Source organism: Callithrix jacchus, chromosome 17 (genome assembly GCF_049354715.1).
Source record: "Callithrix jacchus isolate 240 chromosome 17, calJac240_pri, whole genome shotgun sequence".
NCBI classification, from domain to species: Eukaryota; Metazoa; Chordata; class Mammalia; order Primates; family Cebidae; genus Callithrix; species Callithrix jacchus.
In genome coordinates, this window is record NC_133518.1 from 22652490 (window position 1) to 22677392 (window position 24903).

The window sequence follows — 24903 nt, forward strand, 5'->3', positions numbered from 1 at the left end:
AAGTTCTAATAGACACTGAATTCTTGACCATAGCCTGGCAAGCTATTGTGTAATCAGAACCACAAAAAATAGACTAAGTGTTGTGTGGCCCACTAATCATAGCAGTGTTCCATCATCAGATGTAAGCAATGTGCACCAAATTGGCCTCAAGCAGGATGTGAATGCACAAATTGTACAAGCAAATAACTCCATATGGCACGGCCCATTCTGCTGCTACGTTTTACTTGACTTCTTATATACTATGGCTTTCATAAGCATTATACTTTTTTCATCATTATTCGATCTTCAGTGCGTTAAAAGAAATAGTAATTCAACTTGTTGCCTGTCTCATCTCCAACTTCAATGTCTGCCAGAAGTTACTCCGATGAATTCATTGTTAGTCTCATAGAGTTCTGTTCCTACGTTAAAGTACAGTAGTATTTTAACATAGGCTATCATGGATCAAGAGACACATTCTTGTTATTGTATGCCAATGTTTGTTTTCCTTTAAAAAAACACTTGAAACATTTTTAAAATTTATTTTAAGCAGTGGGTAATTATTTGATTTAAAAGAGAAGAAAATGAATAGTTTTGTTATCATTTACCATTAATAATTTAAAAGACATCTTTGAACATGAAGAAAATCTTAGCCCAAATGTCATTGAATATTAAAAGGTTCTCCACATTTAAATGTGTATTGTTTGTAATTGCTCATATTAAATCACAATTAGGTACTTAAAAGACATTTCTGATTTTATAAATTAAATTTTATGAAAAATTAAAGAGCTAAGCCCCCTTAGGATGTTGCTATCATAATTAACATGAATACATATTTAAAGATTAAGGAAAATAAGACAGTACAGATACATATTAGCAAAATATACATTTTAGTTACCTCCTCTTTCATGTAACAGCATTCTATAATCAGTCACTTGAGTTGGTATTTTGTCACCCTCAAAAGTGTAATAAAGAGAATAATGGCAACAACCGTATAAATGTGCTTGGTAAAAGTTTCAGAAGATTAATTTTCAGGTTGCAAATTTAGTACTAAAATTATTTGCAGTTACTTTCTTCCTATAATGTACCTTTGTATAGCCAGTTACCATCTGCATAATAAAACACAGTATTTCATTTTAGCTCGTGAATAATATTTCAAATTTTTAATTTTTATGGGTACACAGCAGGTGTGTGTGTGTGTCTCTGGGTGTTTATATACATATTCAATAGGGCACATGAGATATTTTAATACAGTCATACAATGTGCATTAATCCCATCAGGGTAAATGGGATATTGGTCACCTCAATAATTCATCACTTCATTTTGTCACAAACATTCCAATGATAATATTTTATGAATTTTAAAATGTACAAGAAATTATTGTTGACTGCAATCACTCTGTTGTGCAACCAATACCAGATTTTATTCACACTAAGTGTATTTGTTTATTCATTAACCATCTCCATTCCACTTGCACCTCACTCCACTACCCTTCATAACTTCTGGTGACCATCATTCTCATCTCTATCTCTATGAGTTCCATTTTTAAATTTTAGCTTCTATAAATGACTGAGATCATGCAAAGCTTGTTTTATGGGGCTGGTTTATTTCATCTAACATAATGCCCTCTATTTCTATCCACCTTGTTGCAAATGGCAGGATCTCATTATATTTTATGGCTGAATAGTATTCCACTGTGTATATATACCACATTCTAAAAATTTATTCAAGGATTAATTAATTAATCCTTAGATTAATTCCAAATCTTGGGGATTGTGAATAGTGCTGTAGCTAGAAAGGGGGTCCAGTTACCTATTTAATATACTAATTTCCTTTCTTTTCGGTATATGTCTAGCAGTGGGATTGCTGTATCATATGGAAGTTCTAATGAGGAACCTTGATGTTGTTCTCCAAAGTGGCTCTATTAATTTATATTTCACAAAAAGTATGTGATTTTCTTTATTATTTTTTCTACATCCTTGTCAGCATTCATTGTTGCCATATTTTGGATACAAGTCTTTTTAAACTGGAGTGTGGTAATATCTTGAAGTTTTGTGTGGCATTTTTCTGATGATTAATGATATCAAGCAACCTTTTATATAGCTTGCCATTTGTGTGTCTTCTTCAAATAAACGTCTACTCAAAACACTGCCCCATTTTTTAATTGAATTATTATATTATTTCCCATTGAGTTGTTTGATTTCCTTATATATTCTGGTAATTAATCCTTTGTATGATTGATAGTTTTCAAATAATTTCTCATTCCATGGGCCCTGTCTTCACATCTTTGAGTGTGTCTTTTGCTGTGTAGGGGCTTTTTAACTTGGTATAATTTCATTTGTTCATTTTTGATTGTGTGGCCTCTGTTTATGAGGTAATGCTCAAGAAATATTTGCCCAGACCATTTTCTTAAAGAGTTTCCCCAAAGTTTTCTTTCATTATTATCACAGTTTGACGTCTTAGATTCAAGTCTTTGATTCATTTTGATTTGATTTTGTATATGGCAAGAAATAGAGGTCGAGTTTCTTTCTGCTGGATACAGACATTCATTTTTGCAGCACCGTGTATTGCAGAGATATTCCCTTTGCCAATACATATTCTTGGCACTTTTGTTGAAAGTGAGTTCCTGGTAATTATGGATTTGCTTCTGAGCTCTCTATTCAATTCCACTGGTCTAAGTGGTTTTATACTAGTACCATGCTATTTCAGTTTACCAGAGTTATGTAGTATAATTTGAAGTCAGGTAATGTGATCATTCAATATTTGTTATTTTTTGCTCAGGGTAACTTTGGCTATCCTGGCCTTTACTGCTTTCTTATAAATTTTACAATGATATTTTCTATGTCTGTGAAGAACATCATTAGTATTTTGATAGATATTGCATTGAATCTGTATATTGCTTTTGGTAGTATGGGTATTTTAACAATATCAATTCTTTCAATCTATAAACATAAAATATCTTTCCATTTTATGATGTTCTTTTCAATTTCTTGCATTACTGCTTTGAAACTTTTATTGCAGACATTTCACTTCTTTGATTAAGTTTATTTCTAGGTATTTTATGTGAGTTGTAGCTATTGCAAATGAGATTAATTTTACAATTTATTTTTCAGATTGCTCACTTTTGGCATATAAAAATACTACTGATTTTAAATGTTTATTTTGTACTCTGAAACCTTACTAAACTTATTAGTTCTAATCGTTTTTAAGTGGAGTCTTTAGAGTTCTTCAAATATAAGAACATAACATCTGCAAACAAGGAAAATTGGGATGACCTTTATTTCTTTCTCTTGTCTGTGCCCTAGCTAGGACTTCCAGTGATGAAAGTGGATATCCTTGTCTTTTCTGAATCATAGAAAAAAGGCTTTCGTTTTTTCCCCATTCAGTATGATACTATCTGTGGGTCTATTGTTTACAGTGTTTATTTTGTTGTGTTACATTTTTTCTATGCCTAGTTTTCTAAGGATTCATGAAATGCTTTTGAATTTTATCAAATGCTTTTTTCCATCATCAAATGAAATAATCGTATGATTTTTATCCTTCATTTTGTTGATATGATGTATCACATTAATTGATTTGCATATGTTGTAAGATACTTGTCTTCCTGGGATAAATCCCACTTGGTAATGATGAAAAAATTGTGCATGTTGTTGAATTTAGTTTGCTAGTATTTTAATGAAGAACATTGCATCAACATTCACCAGGATTATTGGCCTGTAGTTTTCTTTTTTTAGCAGGGAAGTGGGAGGATGGAGTCTCACTCTGTCACCCAGGTTGGAGTGCACTGGCTCAATCTCAGCTCACTGCAACCTCCACCTCTCAGGTTCAAGTGATTCTCCTGCCTCAGACTCACAAGTGACTGACTACAGGCGTAGACTGCCATGCCTGGCTAACTTTTGTATTTTTAGTAGAGACAGGGTTTCACCATGTTGGTCAGGCTGTTCTCAAACTCAGACCTCAAGTGTTCCACATACTTTAGCCTCCCAAAGTGCTGGGATTACAGGCATGAGCCACTGTGCCTGGCCTGTATTTACAATTTTTAGTGAGTTTTGTACCCTCAGATGATTTTTTTTTTGCTGGGTAATGTCCTTTGCTTTCAGATTGAGTATCTTTCTCTAGCATTTCTCATAGGATAGGTCTAATGTCCACAAAATTCCTCAGCTTTGTTTGTCTGGGAAACTATTTTTATTTCATGTTTAAGGGATATTTTCACTGGATACAATGTTCTAGGATAAAAGTCTCTTTCTTGCACTATTTTAAATATGTCTTGATATTTCTGGCCTGTAAGGTTCTCACTGAGAAATCTGCTGCTGATGTATTAGAGCTTCTCTGTATATTATTTGTTTCTCTTCTCTGGCTGCTCTTAGGATCCTTTCTTTGTTCTTCACATTGAAAGCCTGATTATTAAATGTCTTGAAGTCGTCTCATCTGGTTAAATCTGCTTGGTCTTTTATAATCTTCTTGAACTTGAATATTAATACATTTCCCTATGTTTAGAAAATTCCCTGTTTTTAACCCTTTGAATAAACTTTTTACCCTAATTTTACCTTTGTACCTCTCTTCTTTAGGCCGATTACGTTTTTGAGGCCATTATCCCTTTTGAATCTATTCTCCCAGTCATGTTAGCATGATTTATTCTTTATTATTCCCTTTTCTTTTGTCATCTCTGATGGTATTTTCTAATACCTGTCTTCAAGCTCACTAATTCTTTCTTCTAGTCAATCAAGTCTGCTGTTACAAGACTTTGATGCATTCTTAATTTTTTAGCTTGAATTTCTCAGCTCCAGAATTTCTCATTGATTTTTAAATGTTATTTTATTCACTGATAAAATTAGCTGATAGAATTGTGAATTTCTTCTTTTCTTGTCTTGAATTTCAGCGAGCTTTCCCAAAACAGCGATCTTGAATTATCTGCCTAAAAGATCATGTATATCTGTCACTCTGAGATTGCTCTCTGGTGCCTTACTTAATTTGTTTGGTAAGGTCATGTTCTCCTAGATGGTTTTGAGTGCTGGATCTTTATCAATATCTGGCACTGAAGAGTTGGGTATTTGTTATAGTTTTCACAGCCTGGGCTTATTTATATCTGTCCTTCTTGAAAAGGCTTTTCAAGTATTCAAAGAGGCTCAGGTGTTGTGATCTATGTTTGATCACTCTCACCAATCTGCATTATAGGGTACCCCAAGCTCAGTAACACTGTGACTCTTGAAAACTCATAAAAGTACCACTTTGGTGGGCTTGTGTAATTCTGGAGAATTTCCTCAACTATCAGGCAGCCTCTTGTTCTCTTCCCTCACATTCACCCTAACAAATGGAGTCTTTCTCTTTGTGCTGAACTGCATGGAATTGGGGGTAGTGTGACACATGCATTCCCGTAGCCACCATCCCTGGGACTGTGCTGGGTCAGAAATGAAGCTAGCATAGCACTAAATCTAACACAACTATTGCGCTCACTATTGCCTGGCTACTGTTGATGTTTATTCAGTGCCCAAGGGCTCTTTAGATAGTAGACTGCAAAGCCTGTCAGTTTTTGGTTTTCTTTTCGGAGCAGTAAGTTTCCTCTTGGCTGAGGGTGAGTCTAGATTTCTAAATGCTAGAAGTAGGCTTAGAATCACGAATTTTAGAAATCTACCTGGTGCTTTATTTTACTATGGTTGAGCTGGCAGCCAACTTGCAAAACAAAGTCCATGTTGCTCTTCCCTTTCTTTTACTCAATCAGAGGTCATGTTCAGCACTGTCTTACATTCATAGTGGCTACTGCCTGACTACTGTAGTTGTTTATTGAAAGTCCAAGTCAGCAGGTGATGAATCCTGCCAGGCCTGGGTCTCTCCCTTCAGGGAAGTGGCTTCCTTTCTGGCTCAAGGTGGGACTAGAAATGCCATCCAGGACCTAAGTTCTGTAATGGGGAACTTGAGGAGTCTGCTTGGTGTTTTATTTTACTGTGCCTGAGTTGGTCCTAAAGTTGCCAGAAAATGTTGCTTAACTCTTTACTTAAGAGTAACTTTACCTAACTCTTCCCTTAAGCATGCTTTAAGTATAGTGAGTCTCTCCTCATGGCCACCCCAGCTGTGAATGCACTTGTTCACACCTGAATCCAGCACAATGCTGGGTCTTAACCAAGGCCCATGGTGACACTGCCTAGATGGTATAGATGGTTATTAAAGGTCCAAGGGTTCTTTGGTCCACAGGTAATAAATCATGCCAGGACTGTGTCTTTCTATTCAGGGCAGCAGGTTCCTTTTTGGCCAAAGGTGGTTGTAGAAATGCCATATAGGGGGCTGGATGCAGTAGCTCACATCTGTAATCCCAGCACTTTGGGAAACCAGAGGCAGGTGGATCACTTGAGGTCAGGAGTTCAAGACCAGCCTGGCCAACAGGGTGAAAACCCATCTCTACTAAAATACAGAAAGTATCTGGGCATGGTGGTGCACACCTGTAATCCCATCTAGAGAATCTGAGGCAAGAGAATCACTTAACCCTAGGAAGTGGAGTTTGCAGTGAGCCATTATCACACCACTGCACATCAGCCTGGGTGACGAGGGAGACTCTGTTGCAAGAAAGAAAGAGAGAGAGAGAGAAGAAAGAAACAAAGAAACAAAAAAAGAAAGAAGAAAGAAAGAAAGAAAGAAAGAAAGAAAGAAAGAAAGAAAGAAAGAAAGAAAGAAAAGAAAAGAAAAGAAAGAAAGAAAAGAACAGAAAAGAAAGAAAGGAATAAAGAAAGAAATTCCATAATTCCATATAGGAACTAGGGCCTGGAATCAGGGGCTTTAGGAATCTACTTGGTGCTTTATTTTACTGTGGTTGAGAGTATTCCCAAGTTGCAAGCTAAAGTCCTGTTTACTGTTTCCTCTCCTTTTAAATAAAAGCAGAAAAAGTCTCTTCCTATGGCCACTACTACCCCAGGCCCTTATTGACACCTGCCTGGCTACTGCTGTTGTTTATTCAAGGCCCAAGGGCTCTTTTGCATTATATTTTTTTATATTCTCATATATCAAACTCAGAATTATACCATGGAATATATAAAAGTAATTTAAATAGGCCTGATGTGGTGGCTTACACATGTAATCCAAACACGTTGGGAGGCAGAGGCAGATGGATCACTGAAGCCAAGAGTTCAAGACCACCCTGGTCAACATGGCAAAACACCATATCTACTAGAAATACAAAAATTAACCAAGCATGGTGGTATATGCCTTTAATCCTAGCTACTCAGAAGGCTGAGGCATGAGAATCACTTGAACCTGGAAGGGGGAGGCTGCAGTGAGCCAAGATCATGCCGCTACACTCCAGTCTAGGTAACAGAGTGAAACTCTTTCTCAAAAAAAAAAAAAAAAACTTAAATAAAATATTACAAAATGGCATATTTATGAATTTGTAAAATCTTCAAATATTTATGACAGTCTAAATTTGTTTGAGAGTACATTTTACATATGCTTTTGAAAATTATATTATTTTATACTTACAATTTTTTCTAATTTGTATTTTCTACTGTGAGGTTAATGATAGGAAGCACTGTGTAAAGGAATAACAATAATATGTAAACATTTAGGTATTTGATCAATTTAATATCTTCACAAACATGTAAATTTTTATATTTAGATTAATTACCTAATTGAATCCATATCAAAAACAAAATCCAAAAGATGAGCTAATGATAAAATTTAGTATATGACTCTGCCCCTGTCTCTCTCTCTCTTTCTCTTTCTCTCTCTGTATGGAAAACCATTCTTTGTAATGTGGGCAGAAATATTTAATGCAATGCATGTAAACAATAATTTCTTCTCAAGGGTAAGTTTTCTTCAATCCTAACTTAAAAAGAAATAAATTACATACAGCATGTTGTATTATTCTTAAATATGTCTTACCCAAAATGGTTAAGTGATAATTTTTCTTATGTTAGTTGGAATAATAAAACAATTTTGAAAAACTGGAAGTATTATAAATTGTTTGAGTTATTTTTAACAACATCCATTCAATTCTTCTCCTAAGTTAACAGAGTACAGATGAATAAATCTGGACTTTATATTCTATCTATTACCTGAGGCAGAAATGGGAGTTAACATGGCTATTTCACCATTCCACATTGCTGTAATCTGAGGAATGAATTTAGAAGTTAATTAAGAAAAAAAGAATGAAAAGTATTTTTTTTTCTATATTTGCTTAGTCTCCCTGACAATCACACTACTTAATTTCTTTGGCTTGATGCCACTAGTCTACTTAACCAGAAAGAAACCTATAAAATGCATTGCTGAACTTACTATAACAATTTCATTCAAATTGTTTATTATATAACAGGGTGTTCACTACAAGTGTTTCCAGGAGAAATTTTCCTCTCATCTTAGGACTAAACGTGATCATTCTTTTGGGTAACATCTGGTTTGTTTTTATCTTAGGTGCACTATAAATAAACAACATGATAATGTTATCCTCTTTGCATTGGCTGCCGAAAAGCTTGGCTCTAAACGTATTACACAATTCTTGCAGATGTATTTGAATTAGTGACATATATGTAACATTTCAGCATCTCTCATCGCGACACCTTGCTTTCTTTTCCCCCCTTGTCTTTTCTTTTAAAATATTTATTTATTGTATAAAAATGTGTGCAAGTAGTCTTAAACAGTTGGGCAATCTTATAGCTAAAGGTTTGAAAATAAGAAAAACAAATGCTCAAGATTTTAGACTAATTTTAACAATCTTTTGTTCATAACCAGCTGAGTTTTAAAAAACAATGAATGTTGAGTTTATGCAAGAAAATAATTTAATTGAATAGTTGGTTTCATATGGCTGTTTTTATATTTCAAGTTGAAAATTAAAAAAAAAATTGTCAGCAGCCAAGCAAAAGCAGCTTGGTACAAATACAATGTCGTATTTTTTGTTTGTTTATTTTAATTCAGTATAATATTCCTCATAAAGCCTTCACCACATGTGTATCTGGCATATGGACTAGAGGATTTATCTGTGCTTCAGGCCAACAGAAAAGGAGAAGGAAGACTGCTGTGAAGTTTAGTACAAACAGAAATAATGAAAGTTAAGACGTGAACTAAGGTTAAAATGCAAGATAGACATTATGGCACCAGATAATTTTAAGTTTTATGGGCTTCAAAGGCCCTTAGGTTTAGAGAAGTTTTGCTTAAGCTCTCTATGTCCTTTATTTTCTCATATGTAAAGTTGAATACAAATATATAAAACATCTAGCACAATGCTAGAAACAGAGCATTTAAGAAATGTTATTTCCATCCTCCACCATTTTTTTTGGTCCTTATTCTTGATTGAAAACATGAATTCCAAATATTTTCTCCACTGATGTCTAAATGCCTGCCTATTTGCAGGCCAAGTAAAGTTAAATTTCACTTGATGGCATCTAGAAATCTGCAATTTTAAAGCTTTCTAGGTGATTTTATTTCTATACAGTCATTATTTTCGCACATGGTCATGTTAATCTTCTGAAAAATTGTTTAGTATTGGATATAACGTTTATTTCTTAATATCTAGTGAATGAACTTGAGAATCTAAGCATACCAGAAAATTCAGCTCAAGATAGAGTTCAAAAATAGTGCCAATCATGATTTGAGTGACCATCTACTCTTCCATTATTTCATGGCTATGATGAGTTCATATGAGAATGGTCCCTCTTAGGAAGACTGTAGGTACTGTGCCATTCATTCTTCTCCTTTCAGACTTCTATACCTATTATCTCCCTAAACCCATTCATGTAAAATTCATCAATTACTTCTTTGTCATAATTAATTCTTTTGTTTACTTGTTCATATTCTTGGAATGAATTGGCATAATTGATAATTCCCTTTTGCAACAATATCTCCACTTCTGCTTCTGAGGAAACCATACTCCCCTGGTATTTTTTCTAGTTTTTTGGCTGTTTCTTCTGACTCACTTCTGTTAGAATGTTGTTCTTTTTCTGACCACTCAGTCTTTGGATGCCCCAGGGCTCATTGCTCTCTTCTCCCTTTTCTTTCTTATTTTAATTCACTGTGCAGGCTATCTCTTTCAGGTCCACGACCTTCAATGTCAGTTTTATTCTGATGACTCTCAAATTTAGAGTCATGACATTTCTGCTATAGCCAGATTCATATTTCAGTCTCACTACTTTCCATCTCGACTTTAATGTTTCATAGGTTTCTCACACCTCAAAGATACAAAACCAAACTTGTTTCCTTCAAACATGCTTATCCCAGTGAAGTCTCCAGGACTGATTTTCTCATATCAAAAAACTTAGAATCATATGGACTCCTTTTTTTTTTCTCCTATACTCCTTATACAAAACATCCTCAAATTCTGTCATATCTATTTTCAAATCTGTTCCAGAATTAGAGCACTTTTTAAAGTTCCTCCATCTTAGAAAAATATACCATCATATCTCATTTGAATTGGTGTCATAGCCTCCCAACAAATCTTTCCTTGTCCATTATTAAGTGGTACTTAGCAACCATTTTAAAATTTAAATTCATTCATGCCCTCCCCCCACATGCAGACACAACACTCAGATGGTTTACCAACCATTTAGAATACGTTTTCAAACACTTATCATAAAATATAAAGTCCTCAATTATCTGCTAGGCATAATTTTCTCTTGGACTTTAACTTCTAATGCATTTCCTATGGTAATAGAACTCTAGGTGCCCTGCTCTGCAGCACATAATCTTTCTGTAACATTTACTCATACCTCAGAATCTACCATTCTCTTTCTCTGGAACATTCCTCTTTATTCACTTTGTTTTGATCATTCCTCAGAGGTCATTTTCTCCCCATATAATACTCTATCATCTTGTTACATTACAGTGCTTTTCTAGTTGTTGTTGCTGTTGTTTATCCAAATGTGTATGTTTGTATGTATATATATATATATATATATATATATATATATATTTATCCAAATGTGTATGTTTGTTTGTGTGTATATATATATATATATATATATATATATATATATACACACACAATATATATATATATTTCATTTTAGATATTTGATTTTTTAATTTTATTCAAGATTTTGATTTGATTCCTTTTTATGCTCTGCTAATTATCCATGAAATACCCCAATTCTTCTTTTATTATTTTCTAATGTTCCTAGGGTCTTAAACCTATTATTTTATAGTAATTTTATAGCTTGTTGCCTAATTTTGACACCTGTTCAATTTATGGTCATGATTTGTAGACTGATTTCTTTTATTCTGGTGTTACACTTTTTTCTCCCTCATTTCTAGTAGTTTTTAATTGTATTCTGGATGATATTGTAATATAATACTTTGGATTTTATAATTTTCCTCTCAAGATTTTTAATTTTTTGATAATGGGCAGCTAAATATCCTGAAAATTACTCTACGATTGGGGGTATTTGTTTTTACATTTAGTAGTTATAGTCCATTTGGATTGTGTGCTTACTCCTAAGGAAAATATCTTATTATATAATGTGTAGCTCTCCTGGGATATCTATGGAAACTTCAAGGCATTTAACCAATTTCTCTATATCGTCAAGATTCAAACTCCAAAATTCATTTTGAAACCATTAAAATCTCTGTCCAAGTTTTCAAGCTTTGCAGTTGTGTTTTTCTTCTTCAGGTTTTTGGAATCTTGCCTACATCTCTGGGGTCAACCAAAAACCTAGGAGAATTTATGTACGGATATTTGTGACTTATTCACATCTGGCTCTCTCATATCTTCGTGACCGCTTCATTTTCCAGTTTCTTTTAATGTCGCATTCCTCAGGTCAAGAAGTCTGTAACTATCTTCTTATGTTCTGTTCAATAAGAAATGAGAAGTGCTTTTCAGAAGAAAAGCTGCATAAATGAGCATGTCACTCACAGCAAATCTTTTCCCTCAAGGGTTAAATTCCTTCTAATATTTGGATGCCTTTGATCATGCTTCAGCAACTTTTAGTAGGATTTTTTTATATCTGCCTAAGAGTTGGTGATGTTTTCTGCAAGAGGATTAATTTGATACAAGCTAGTCTGCCATTACTGGAACCAGCTGTGTATAATTGCTAGCTGTGTGATTGTGGGAAAGTTTCTCATCTTTAAATGAAGAATGTCAAGAATATCTACTTCCTAAACAGGTTATGACAATCAAACATGAACAATAATGTAAAGCACTGAAAAAAAAGTTTGATACACTGCAAGCACACACACATTTTCCTATTGTATTTACCAAAGAAACATATCTCTCAAAAGCTCTTAGGACAAATATTTCTTAGGTTAACAATGAAAAAAAACAAAATTATTTTTATTGATTTGGGGGTAACTTTGTTGACAGCAAGCTTTCTAAAATGCAACTCTACTGTTTATGCGATAAAGAGAGTTATTCAATTACTGCCACTAAAGTATTTCAAATGAGATAAATAATAGGAAAAAATATGACACGGGAGCTTTATTTAATATTACTTTTCCTGAAAAAAGAGTAAAAGTTATGTGTGCTATATTGCATCTATTTAAGCAGGTATTCACAGATCAATTTACTATAAATTTCATGGATCCTACCTTGGGATGAAAAATAAGTACTGCATGGAACATCCCATATGTATTATTTGGCTCTATTTTGGTGAAACTTTGATTAATTAATTAAATAATATCATTAAATATCTGTATACGCTTTAGCACTTGACACCAGACTTATACATATGCCTATATAGAGAGACATGCCCACTCACAACAGTCTTTATAGTAGTGTTATTTGAAAGCCATTAATATTGAACTTGTAGAAAACACTAACTGGGTATTCACAAATCATTGAGTCTAATCTCATTGTAGGGAGTTTCTTCTTTTTCCTTTTAAGTTATTACCCTGCATCTCTTTTCAAGCCATGTTGAACCAGACTAATATGTTTCAGTGACATTATATTAATAACAACAGTAGAAAATAGGCAACAGTGTTGTCCGTCCTTCACATCGATGCCAGCATCTATCATTCCCAGTCTTTTTGACAGAAGCAATTTTAACTGGGGTGAAATAACCACTTTTACATTTTTAAAAGTAAATATTTTGTTTTAATTTTTAACACTTTATATAGACTACAGTCTACCTCTGTGAGTTATGTATTCCATAAGTTGTCTGCAATCTATTTACTCTTTTTAAACAGAGTTCAAGACCGGCCTGGGCACCATAGTGAGTCCCCATCTCTACAAAAAAAAAAAAAAAAATTAAAATAACCAGGCATAGTGATGTGCGCCTGTAGTTCCAGCTTCTTGGGAGATTGAGGTGGGAGGAGTGCTTGACCCTAAGAGGTCAAGGTTGTCATGAACCAAGATCAGGTCATTTCATTCCAGCCTTAATGACAGAGCAAGACCTTACCTCAAAATTTAAAATGAAACCTCTGCACGGCAAAAGAAACAGTTACTAGAGTGAATCGGCAACCAACAGAATGGGAAAAAATTTTGGCAATTTACCCATCTGACAAAGGGCTGATATCCAGAATTTACAAAGAACTCAAACAGATTTACAAGAAGAAAATAAACAAGCCCATTCAAAAATGGGCAAAGAATATGAACAGACATTTTACAAAAGAAGACATATATGAGGCCAACAATCATATGAAAAAATGCTCATCGTCACTGGTCATCAGAGAGATGCAAATCAAAACCACATTGAGATACCATCTCACGCCAGTTAGAATGGCGATCATTAAGAAATCTGAAGACAACAGATGCTTGAGAGGATGTGGAGAAATAGGAACACTTTTACACTGTTGGTGGGAGTGTAAATTAGTTCAACCATTGTGGAAGACAGTGTGGCGATTCCTCAAGGACCTAGAAATAGAAATTCCATTTGACCCAGCAATCCCATTACTGGGTATGTATCCAAAGGACTGTAAATTGTTCTACTATAAGGACACATGTACATGAATGTTCATTGCAGCACAGTTTACAATAGCAAAAACCTGGAACCAACCCAAATGCCCATCGATGATAGACTGGACAGCGAAAATGTGGCACATATACGCCATGGAATATTATGCAGCAATCAAAAATGATGAGTTCGTGTCATTTGTAGGGACATAGATGAATCTGGAGAACATCATTCTCAGCAAACTGACACAAGAACAGAAAATGAAATACCGCATATTCTCACTCATAGGCGGGTGATGAACAAAGAGAACACTTGGACACAGGGAAGGGAGCACTACACACTGGGGCCTATTGGGGGGAATAGAGGAGGGACAGTGGGGCGGGGAGCTGGGGAGGGATAGCATGGGGAGAAATGCCAAATGTGGGTGAAGGGAAGGAAAGCAGCAAAACACACTGCCACGTGTGTACATATGCAACTATCTTGCATGTTCTGCACATATTCCCCAAAATCTAAAATGCAATTAAAAAAATAAAATTAAAAAAAAATTTAAATCAAAAATTCTAAACTAAAAAAGACTTCACATTTTTTTAAACATATGCTATGCTTGTATTTGAAGGTGCTATTACTAAAGCAGTAGCCAGGATGATTTTTTTTAACTCATTCATCTGCAGACTCTTAATTTCTTCCACCAGGAATGTGTGAATTTAGTGCTGATGCCTGTATATTAGTTCACTTAATCTAACTAATTCATTTTTCATACTGACATAATATTAAACACTTATATGGTGCTTATAATGTGTAAGATCTATTCTAAGACCTTTTTATACACAGAATTTTCCAAGGAATCCTATCATGTGGATGCGATTTATTATTTGCTATCTTACACATAAGACACAGAGGGTTTTAGAAACTTATCTAGATGTGGAATTAAAAACTTGGACATGGCTTGGTGGCTCAGACCTGTAATCCCAGAACTTTGGGAGGCTGAGGTGGGTGGATCACTTCAGGTGACGAGTTCAAGACCATTCTGGCCAATATGGTGAACCCTGTCTCTACTAAAAACACAAATTAGCCAGGCGTGGTGGCACATGCCTATAATCCAACTACTTGGGAGGCTGAGGCTGGAGAATCACTTGAAACCGAGATGCAGAGGTTGCAGTGAGCTGAGATTGCACCACTGCACTCCAGCCTGGTGACAAAGTGAGACTTGGGGAAGGAAGGAAGGAAGGAAGGAAGGAAGGAAGGAGGGAAGGAGGGAAGGAGGGAAGGAGGGAAGGAGGGAAGGAGGGAGGGAGGGAGGGAGGGAGAGAGGGAGGGAGGGGAGAGAAAGAGAGAGAAGAAATAAGTAGGCAGGCATAACGGCTTCAGAGAATGTTCTAATTATGCTGCTATCCTACCCCCTACAAAAATAAACCATCATTATCAACAACAACAAAATTAGAAGGCAAATATAATGCATAAACTAAAACTAAGAAATAAAGGCTAAAAATAGCATACAGTTATCAATTTAAGACTAGAATCCAAATATATTATATAAATATCATTCACTTAATGAATGTTTTCTTCAAGGATGCTGGCCTGTTGCTGTACTTTCTTTCAGATTATTCCATCTGAATTTTCTTGACCGCTAGTTTCTGTAAGTTTAAATCTTCTCACTTGACATCATGATTTTGTTTGAAGGAATCTGTTCTTTTTGTTTTTTTTTTTTTTTGTTTGTCTTTGGTTGAAGGAATTCTAAGTATTGAACTGCTATCTTTTATAACTGGTTATCTACCATGAAAAACGTTCACATTTTTTCATTGAAATGATGTGTCTCTATTAGTACAGTTATACAGTGTTTGGTTCTTCTCTTATTAAGAACCTACTTATATTTAGTCATTAGTTTTAGCATCTCAGTTTACTAAATTTTATAGTTCTGTCTTCCCATACTTAACCAACCCAAATGACTAGAGCTCCTTTAAATGAGGAAATATAATTCAATTGAAAACTACTTAAATACAATGAATCAAACTCTCATGGAGGTTTCACCTATATTACTGAATTGATTGGTAAAATTCCAGTGCCAACTAGAAATAAAGTAATTTACAGAATTGGGTTTACAAACATTTGAAAATAAGGATGGACAAGGTTAAAAAATGTCACTCACTACACTTATGGCCTACCTATGATTATGTTTTTTAATCTAAAAAATGTGTCCTCTGCCTTAAGATTTGAAATAAGATACATGGCTGCAGATGGTCTAGAATTCACATTTTGTGAGAAAAAGGAAAAAAAAATCTCCCTAACATATATTTCTACAATTCAGTTATTACTATTAATTTTTTTGCATACTAAAGTCTTTGACTTGTAAAATTTCAAATTATGTAATTATAAAATATACGATATATTTTACAAGACATCATCTCCAGGTTATAGTGATTTTAAACCTTAGAATACAATGATTGTAAAATACAGTGACTTAAAATATAAATAATTAGGAGTTATATGCTATTTTTGTATATCTCATTAAAAATAATTTTTTAATATTAAGTCTTTGAGAAAAATATTATTTGTAAATTATAAAGCCTTGTGAAATAAACATGGAATCTTAAGAATCCTAGGGAGTCTATAAAAAGGGGTAAAATGATAATAGTGACAAGCTGACAATTTGACTTTCATGTTTTTCTTAATACATCGAAAAGTCAGTTAAAATTATTTTTTATGTCTTTCACAAAATGACTTTTATTTTTTTTAAATCAATGAATACTTTATGTAACCCCAGATTAGAGCTTCTTTCAATCCAAAAACTTCTCCCCACAGTGTACCACATTTATGTGCTCCTATTTCCTCCTAACAAAGTTGCACAGCAGATCAGTAGAAGTTAATTGCTATGTCTAGAGACTGTATTTGCCCACACTCTAGATCTGTAGCAAAACTTTAAATTGTAGATGTAGAGAGATTACATGGATGATGATCAGCAATCTCAAAATATTTAAGAAGTCTATTAAATTGCCATAAAATATCTTATTTGCAGTTTTTGGCACTAAATTGGCAACATAGCACTATGAAAATGCTTCCATTTGGTCATCAACTGAGCTAAAGCACCGATCATTTGTACAGATTCCAAAGATGATAATAAGATTATTGTAGTGATAATCCCCAGTATACTTGCAGACTTCCCAGGCAGCAATAATAACCAGCTCATCATCTTTTAATTAAAATGAGTGATTTTCGTTTCTAAAAATAAAATTGTGTCCCATTTTATTGTCAACAGAATGGTATATTCATTACATTAAACATTTTACTTTAGTTTTCATTTGACGTTAGGGCTTGTTTTTTTTGTCTTATGTGACACATATTATCAAACTAAATTTAAAGTAATATTATAATGTCGGTGGTATTCAGGAAATAGTAACGTATCTTCAAGGAAGCAGCTGGCATTTTATATAATCATGCCTACTATAATATTATGTTTTATTCATAAACAGAGCAAGTACAGATGTTACTCCTTTGCAAATTTTAAACAAGGAAATGAATTTATAAAATAATATAATTGAATTAATGTAGTACTATAGGTGAACAACTCTGTTGTATTTATACTTACAACTTTTCTTTCTCATTATTAGCATTTCTAAGTTGAAAAATTTAAATTTATAAATATTTAAAACTCCCTAAAGACTAATAGACAGTTAAGTACTTTCCAAGATGAGGGAGCGATTGCTGACCAGGATTTAAAAACTCAAGATTTGCTTAATTTATGTAAAATAGAGCAGCTAAGGAGTTTTCTCTAAACACAGAGTCTGATTTTTTAAAAAATACACTATTTTACAAATGCTCTTTTGCTTTCTTGATATTTCTTAAAGATTAAAGAGTTTCATATTACTTTTCATCAAATCATTTCATTCTCATTCAAACCAAACCTGCAAATGCAATTGCTCATAATTTTCTCCTTAACAATTAAAGTAGTAAAAATTTAAAACACTTTATTTTGGAAAACCAACCACCATTGAATGTATTCTTCTTATTACTGTTTCCATTTTGAAACCACAGTATTCTTTTTGCTTGATTTTTATTTTCAAAACATTTGGATAGATATTAATAAACTGTATGAAAAGAATATGATAATTTAGGGAAACCAGTAATATTTCTTTATATCTAATATGCAGTGGCTTAATAAGTCATTGAAATTAGGAGTTATTACATCTCCCTTTTGTTCTATAACATGAATTGAAATAAGTCACATTAGTTTTGAATCTGTTTAACTGCAAAATAAGAATCTTTCTTAAATAAGTATTTTTGCATGTACATTTTGGTATACATTTTGTTACTGATACCTTAAATTATATGTAATTATTAGTGCAAACAAGAAATATCAGTTTATAAGCCCAACAGTGCATTACCGGCAAAAGTAATGTCTTGGCTTCTCTTTCTCTCCTCCTTTTATATGAAGGAAACTGATGAGATCCACAATGGCAAAGCCGCAGGATAGAAGGGGCTGGGTTTAAAGAACTGGTGGCTCTCCTATTTGGTACTAGGTACTGTGATATGTCAGAAACTTGAAAAGTTCAGTTGGCAACAACAGTAATAACACCAAAAACTGTAGCTTGTATTCCAGCATCAAATTTATTTTTGTTTTGCTTTTACTTTTTTCAAATTTTTAGACTTAGAGACTGCTATGGACTGATTTTTCCTCTCTCTCAAATTTGTATGTTAAGTCCCGAGACCAACTGTAGCTGCTTTTGAAGATGGGGCCTAAAAAGAAGTGATAAAGGCTAAATGAGGTCATGAAGTCAGGGCCCTGAGTTGATAGGGTTAGTACCTTTATTTAAGAAGATGAGAAGACATTAGAGTACTCTGTTTCCCCATCATTTGAAGATACAGTGAAAGGCAGCCATTTTAAAGCCGGGTAGAGAGCGCCCACCAGGAACTGAATAGCTGAAATATTGATCTTGGACTTCCCAGCCTCCTGAAGTGTGAAATGTAAATATTTGTTGTATAAGACATCCAATCTATGGTATTTGTTATGGCAGCCCAAGAATACTGACACACAGACTTTTAAATATCCCTTCCAACCCTGAGAAACTTTGAATTACATATATAGTTTCAAATCAGTGGTCTCTTAGATCATCACTAACAGTGTTTGTCATAGACTACTCTACCAGTCCCAAAGAAACACTCTTCCTGGTATTCAAGCACTTGTATGATTTTCTTTTACATGGATTCTGAACTTGGTCATATTACTTTCTCTCTCCAATAAAATATCAAAAATTATGATTCAAGTAGAGGATTGAAAAGCACATGTATATTGGAGCTTGGCATCTTAGAATACTTCATCTTGGAAGCCAACAACTTTGCTATGAAGAATATCATAGACCACTGAATGATGAGAGGCTTCATGGAGAGAGATACTGAATGATGAGTGACATATTGTACATTAATAGAACTGGCTTAGCTCCCAGATGAATTCAAATAAACATGTGATTTAGACATACCATGAAGAACAGAAGGATCAACCAATTGGCATAGCCAACCTGCAGAATTGACAGAAATAATAAATAATTTTTTAGACCACTAATGTTGAAATGGATTGTAGCACAAAAATCAAGAACTAAGTCCATGTTTAAGTTAAAAAGAAACAAGTTTCTTTCTATCAATGCAGGCTCTATATCATAATCATAATATACTGCCAAAAACATTTGTGCTTTACATATCCTACAGGAATGCTGCTCAATAGAAATTTCTGTGATAATAATTTATATATATATAAATATATATATAAATATAAATATATATATATATGCTGTCAACTATCCACTTGACATATGCCTTTGGGGGACCTGAAGTGTAGCCAGTCCAAATGGAAAATTAAATTTTTTATTTTAATTAATTTTTATTTAGATTTAAATAGACATTTGTGGCCATTAGAAATATATTGGACAGTGAGGTTCTAGCATTTTTTTAGATAAAACAATTATGGGAAATTGACTTCTGAAATTTCTACTTTCTCAAAGATGAGATTTTACAATGAATTATCATGTATAAAAACTGCATCTTATGTTTTGCATCTTTCCACATTTATCAATACATTGATTCATCAATTTAATAAGGAAACTAGAATATTAAAATATAATTTTAAAAGTTTGTTTCAAATCATCACAGCGAAAAGATAAAGAATGCTCATAATTAATATTAATATTGTTATAATATATCCAAAGATAGTGTTTGCATCAACACATTCATTTATTTAACAAATATTTGTCCCATGCCTTGTGTGAACTAGCCCCAGGATACACATCAGAGAGTTAGAAAGCAAAGTTTTGTGTCTCACAGAGATTATAATCTGATTGATGCATAGTAAATCTGAAGGTTACTATGGACGATAAACATAGAAACTCAGGAATAAAATAACTTGGGGATACTGTTAAGAATAACACTGGAATAACTGCAAGAAAAGAGTGTTATTTGTTGGAGATGAAGGCACCAACATAATAGCATATATATGTGCTGAGACAAGACAAATTAAGTTTTATGAGGAATTAGAATTTCAGGCCAAGATCCTGAAAGAGGGATTACCCTGGCATTCATAAGAAACAAAAAGAGGTGAGAGTGATTAGTGTGAGCAAGACTTGGGACAACCACCAGAACAGGATTAGAAAAGAGGGCAGAGAAGCAGGGAGGGGCCAAATGAGACAGGATTAGGTAGACCATGTTAAGAGATGATGAGTTTGCTTCCATCAAAAATCAATGATAACAACTTCGTTTTTTCAAAACTTTGAGAAGGATAAAAAGATGATATTTCAATTATCTTACAAAAAGTTTACTATGGCTCCTGGGGAGATTGGTAGGCAACAATGAAAGCAAATTAATAATTAGAAAACTATTACAGATGTCTAGTGTGAGTCAATGGTGTCTTTGCACAGATGGTGGCACTTGAGTTTCAGGAATGTATTCAGTAAATAAGGCTCACTGAATGCAAGACAAAGAGTCCTCCATAATATAAAACACTGGTAATTACATTTCTGATAGTAAGTATTAACATTTCTGACTAAGATTTCTATAAATATTTCCTAAATCAGATTATATTCACAGTCCCTAAAAGGATCAAAAGAAGATGATCAGTCATTTCCATAGATGACAAAAACATTTGTTAAAATACAACATTTTTTCATTATAAGAACTCTAAACAATCTAGGTGTAAAAGGGACATACCTGAAAATAATAAAAGTGGAACACTACAAACTCATGACAAACATCATACTGCACAGGGAAAAATTGAAAGCCTTTTATCTGAGATTTAAACCAAGATCAAAAATACCCACTTTCAACACTTGTATTCAACTAGAAGCTCTAGCCAAAACAATCTGGCACAAGAAACAAACAAAAAAAGAGAAAGAAAGAAAGAAAAAGAAAGAAAGAAGGAAAGAAAGAAAGAGAAATATAGAAAGCAAGCAAGCAAGAAAGAAAGAAAGAAAGAAAGAAAGAAAGAAAGAAAGAAAGAAAGAAAGAAGGAAAGAAAGAAAGAAAGAAATAAGGAAAGAAAGAGAAATTGAAAGAAAGAAAGAAAGAGAAAGAAAGAAAGAAAGAAAGAAAGAAAGAAAGAAAGAAAGAAAGGAAGGAAGGAAGGAAGGAAGGAAGGAAGGAAGGAAGGAAGGAAGGAAGGAAGGAAGGAAGGAAGGGAGAAAGAAGGAAGAAAGAAAAAAGAAAGGGCATCCAAATTGGAAAGGAAAAAACAGGCAAGGACTTCATGACTAAAACACCAAAAGCAATGGCAGCAAAGGCCAAAATAGACAAATGCGATCTAATTAAACTTAAGGGCTTTTGCATAGCAAAATAAACTATCCTTAGAGTAAACCAGCAACCAACAGAATGGGAAAAAATTTTGCAGTCTACCCATCTGACAAAGGGCTAATATTCAGAATCTACAAAGAACTAAACTAATTTACAAGAAAAAAACAAATAACCCCATCAAAAAGTGGGCAAAGGATATGAACAGACACTTTTTAAAAGAAGACATTTATGTAGCCAGCAAACATATGAAAAAATGGTTATCATCACTGGGCATTAGAGAAATACAAATCAAAACCACATTGAGATACCGTCTCTCTCCCCAGCTAGAATAGTGATCATTAGTCATACAAGAGATTCTGAAGAAAGCACTAAACATGGAAAGGAACAACGAGTACCAGCCACTGCAAAAACATACCAAATGGTAAAGACCATCGACACAATAAACAAACTGCATTAATTAGCAGGAAAAACAACAAGATAGTATCAAAATGGCAGGATCAAATTCACACATAACATAATGTAAATGCACTAAATGTCCCCATCAAAAGACACAGACTGGCAAATTGGATAAGAAGTCAAGACCCTATGGTGTGCTGTATTCAGAATACCCATCTCACATGCAAAGACACACATAGACTAAAAATAAAGGAATGGAGGAAGATTTACCAAGCAAATGGAGAGCAAAAAAAATCAGGGTTTGCAATCCTAGTCTCTGATAAAACAGACTTTTAAACCAACAAAGATCAAAAGAGACAAAGAGGGCATTACATAAATGGTAAAGGGATCAATGCAACAAGAAGAGCCAACTATCCTAAATATATATGCACCCAATACAGAAGCATTCAGATACATAAAGCAAGTACTTAAGGACCTACAGAGAGACTTAGACTACCACACAGTAAGAGAGAAAGACATTAACTTTTCACTATCAATACTGGACAGATAAATGAGACAGAAAATTAAAAAGGATATCCAGGACTTGAACTCAGATCTGGACCAAGTGGACTTAATAGACATTTACAGAACTCCCCACCCCTAATCCACAACTTATATATTATTCTCAGCACCACACCACACTTACTCTAAAATTGACCACACCATTGGAAGTAAATCACTCCTCAGCAAATGCAAAAGAGAAGAACTCAGACAGTTTCTTAGACCACAGTGCAATCAAATTAGTCCTCAGGATTAAGAAACTCATGCAAAACCACAGAACCATATGGAAACTGAACAACCTGATCTTGAATGACTACTGGATAAATAATAAAATGAAAGCAGAAATAAAGATGTTCTTTGAAACCAATGAGAATGAAGACACAACATACCAAAATCTCTGGGACTCATTTAAGAAAAAAGAAAAATGATTACTGCACAATCTTATAGTTGTGTCCCATGAATTAACCTATAGTATATGACATTAATTAAGAAATACTACCATTGCACAGTCTGTAATTCATTTTTGAAAAACAGAGACACTAAAATTGTTAGGTCTTAGCAAATTTATTATATTCTTGAAAAATATTACCCTAGAAAGGTTTATTTTATGCATGTTTTATCTATATTTGCCATATTAGTTATTAATATTGATAACTTAAAACTATTCACTTTTTAATTTATTTTAATATTAAAATAAACTCGAAATATATACTAAAACATATGTATATCCACATTAAATATTTTGAAACAATAAATAAATACTTCAAAACGATAATAGAGAATAATTACATTGTTTTTCACTTTGGCTACTTTTTTAAAGACTGGCCAAACATAAGGTAGCTGGATTCCCATATGTATTTCTTTATTTGGTCAGTTGTGTTATGTTATGTTGGTTTAAGTACACGAGCCTCACACAGAAATGCATGGATATACATCTTTGATATCACACCAAATTTTGAAAAGTGGCAATTTCTTTAAATTCAGTTGTATATGGAATATAAAATCATACAAATACACTTTTTGTACTTATTACATTAAAATGTATTGGCCTACCTTGTCTTTGAGTAGATACCTTCTCCATTTGTGATGTTCTGACGGTACAACCATTGTGGAAATATTGGTTCACTGATTTATGCAGAAAAAAACAGTTGTGACATATATGTTTATGCAATATCCAAAACAAAATTACCTCCAATTTCATCAACAAAAGCTAAGTACTTGGAATCTTTCAAGATTTTGATGGTAGGTACATGTTTCCCAAAATTCTAATATTTGGTTAAAAACTCAACTTTTATCTTTGATCACAAATGCAGATGGCCCTCCATATCTATGAGTTCTGCATCTGCGGATTCAAGCAACTGTGGATAAAACAAAAAAATTTCCAAAAAACTCACAATAAATAATTATGATAAAAGCAATACAAATAAAAACAATACAGCTAACAACTATTTACATGACATTCACATTGTAGTAGGCATTGTAAGTAATCTAGAGATTATTTAATGTATAGGGCAGAGTATGAATATACAAATACCTATTTTACAAAAGGGACTTGAGCATTCATGAATTTTGGTATCTGCTGAGGCTCCTGGAACCAATCCTCTGTGGATGCCAAGGAATGACTGACTTCCTGACTTTCTGATATAAGAAGCTTCGTTAATATTTCATAGATTTCCTTTTCTAATACTAGAATTATTAATTTCTACAAAGACCTATGGTTTCTTGATGTTACTGGTGTTTTGTTGCTTTTAGGTAATTTCAGTGGGTAGAACTAGGCATTTTATATATACATATTAATAAATGTTTATATATATATATATATATATAAACCTCCAATTCCAGTCTAATACTATGGGGATTTTCTATTTCTTCTGCATTTCATGTTTATATTTGCCTCCTCTCACAATAAAATCTTATTTCCTAACATTTTATTTTATTTTATAGTATTTAGGGGATAGCAAACACTATTTCCTAGGAATGCACTGGTATTTTTATTCTAAAGGCTAGAGGCTTTATGAGCAATATAAGCCATTTAAAGTTCAGTTCTCCATGCTTCTGAAATATATTCATTTAAAAGCTCTAATGCCCACTGAGCTCAGCATCAAATCCTGATAAAGGCAATATGGAACAGAGTTTGTTTTTAGTCTCTATAGGAAATCCACTTGTAAGAGGATACAGATATCTCTTCAGGGGAGTACAATAATAAGAATTTGTGAAGATAATGCTCAAATATGATTGGTAATCTACCCTAAAAGCACATTTTTTCCACTGTAAAAAAAATATAATAACATTACTCAAACAAATAGTTATTCAAAGAATCACAAGGTGGTATGGAACCCTGAAAGGCTGTAGAGTCCATTTTCTGGCTTTCAGACGAGGTCACATTTAAACTAACTTAGATGAGGAAACCTTCTTTCTTTGTAA

At 33.5% G+C, this 24903-nt stretch overlaps 1 long non-coding RNA gene across 1 annotated transcript; it reads right to left on the reverse strand.

The window, feature by feature from the left end:
• Positions 1 to 18325: 18325 nt before the first annotated feature.
• LOC144579985 (uncharacterized) lies at positions 18326 to 23611 on the reverse strand. The gene is made up of 3 exons (XR_013528792.1): positions 23533 to 23611; positions 19248 to 19286; positions 18326 to 18507 (listed from the first exon to the last, which is right to left on the reverse strand). It is a non-coding gene; the product is annotated as an uncharacterized LOC144579985 (long non-coding RNA).
• Positions 23612 to 24903: the final 1292 nt, after the last annotated feature.